The sequence below is a fragment of the Pan paniscus genome, chromosome Y (assembly GCF_029289425.2).
Source record: "Pan paniscus chromosome Y, NHGRI_mPanPan1-v2.0_pri, whole genome shotgun sequence".
Taxonomy (NCBI): domain Eukaryota; kingdom Metazoa; phylum Chordata; class Mammalia; order Primates; family Hominidae; genus Pan; species Pan paniscus.
Window position 1 is genome coordinate 19420021 of NC_073273.2, and position 2077 is coordinate 19422097.

The window sequence follows — 2077 nt, forward strand, 5'->3', positions numbered from 1 at the left end:
CCGGGTAAAGCCCCCACCCAACAGCCGCCAGGACTGCAGCATCAGCACCTGCACGCGAGTGCGGTGCGGCCCGGCCGTGGGGCGGAGTCCGTGGTGGAGGCGTGGGAGGAGCCAGGCCCTCCTGACGGGACTCCCCGGAGGGCCCACCACCCCCAACCCATGGGCAGACAGGCAATCCCCCAAGGGGTCTTTAAACCTCAGTACCATGAACGCACTAGGTACCTGGACAGCAGGGGTGGCAGACGAGGAGGGGGGAACCAGCATCCAGTACCCGACCCTCAAGACACCTTAGCAGGAAGGCCAGGGAAAGCAAGCAGGCCGGGCCCAGTGGCACAGCGGAGGCAACGGCGGCGGTGGGAATCCGGCAAGCCCTGACGGGAGCCAGCGGGGTGGGGCCAGACAACGGGCCCCAGCAGGGAGTAGGGCACCAAGACCCCCCAACCCCGCCGTGACGCCGCCGAGAACCACCTCCGCACCCACGGACACACACATCGGGGCCACAACCAGGGACCACTCCCAGCCACTCACCAGGCCAGCCAGCCAGCCCCACAACATGCACACACACACACACACCTTCCCTCTCCCCCATCTCCCTCCCCAGTTCTCCGGCTCTCACGGCCGGCAGGGCTGAGCAGCGAACTAATGGCAAGGGCCCCACCCGTGCAGCACCGCAGTGGGGGAAACACGGTCAGCCGAAGAGGAAGGACACGGCGGCAGCACCAAGCCTTGCTCTTTGCTCCGTTAATGATCCTTCTGCAGGTTCACCTACAGAAACCTTGTTATGACTTTTACTTCCTTCTAGATAAAGTTCGACCGTCTTCTCAGTGCTCTGCCAGGGCCATGGGCTGACCCCGGCAGGGCCAATCCAAGGTACTCAGTAAACCATCCAATTGGTAGTAGCGATGGGTGGTGTGTGCAAAGGGCAGGGACTTAATCAATGCAAGCTTATGACCGGCACTTCCTGGGAATTCCTCCTTCATGGGGAATAATTGCAATCCCCAATCCCCATCATGAATGGGGTTCAATGGGTTACCCGCACCTGCCAGCATAGGGTAGGCACACACTGAGCCAGTCAGTGTAGCACACGTGCAGACCCGGACATCTAAGGGCATCACAGACCTGTTATTGCTCAGTCTCGGGGGGCTGAATGCCACTTGTCCCTCTGAGAAGTTGGGGGACACCGACCGCTTAGGGGTCATGTAACTAATTAGCATGCCAGAGTCTCATTCGTTTTCAGAATTAACCAGACAAATCGCTCCAACTAAGAACAGCCATGAACCACCACCCACAGAATCGAGAAAGAGCTATCAATCTGTCAATCCTGTCCGTGTCCAGGCGAGGTTTCCCATGTTGAGTCAAATTAAGCTGCAGCCTCCACTCTGGTGGTGCCCTTCCATCAAGTCCTTTGTTTCAGCTTTGCAACCATACTCCCCCCGGAACCCAAAGACTTTGGGTTCCCAGAAGCTGCCCAGCGGGTCATGGGACTAATGCCGCCACATTGCCAGTCAGCATCATTTATGGTCAGAACTACAACAGTAACTGATCTTCGAACCTCCAATTTCGTTCTTGATCAATGAAAACACTCTTGGCAAATGCTTTCGCTCTGGTCCGTCTTGCGCCGTTCCAAGAATTTCACCTCTAGCGGGGCAATACAAACGCCCCCAGCCATCCCTCTTAATCATGGCCTCAGTTCCAAAAACCAACAAAATAGAACCACGGTCCTATTCCATTATTCCTAGCTGTGGTATCCAGGTGGCTCAGGCCTGCTTTGAACACTAATTTTTTCAAAGTTAACACTTCAGGCCCCGCGGGACACTCAGCTAAGAGCATCGAGGGGACACCAAGAGGCAAGGGGCAGGGATGGGCAGGGAAGTGGCTCGCCTCATGGCGGACGGCCCAGCTGCTCCCAAAATCCAACTACAAGCTTTTTAACTTCAGCAACTTTAATACACGCTATTGGAGCTCAAATTACCACAGCTGCTGGCACCAGACTTGCCCTCCAATGGATCCTCGTTAAAGGATTTAAAGTGGACTCATTCCAATTACAGGGCCTCAAAATGGTCCTGTATTGTTATTC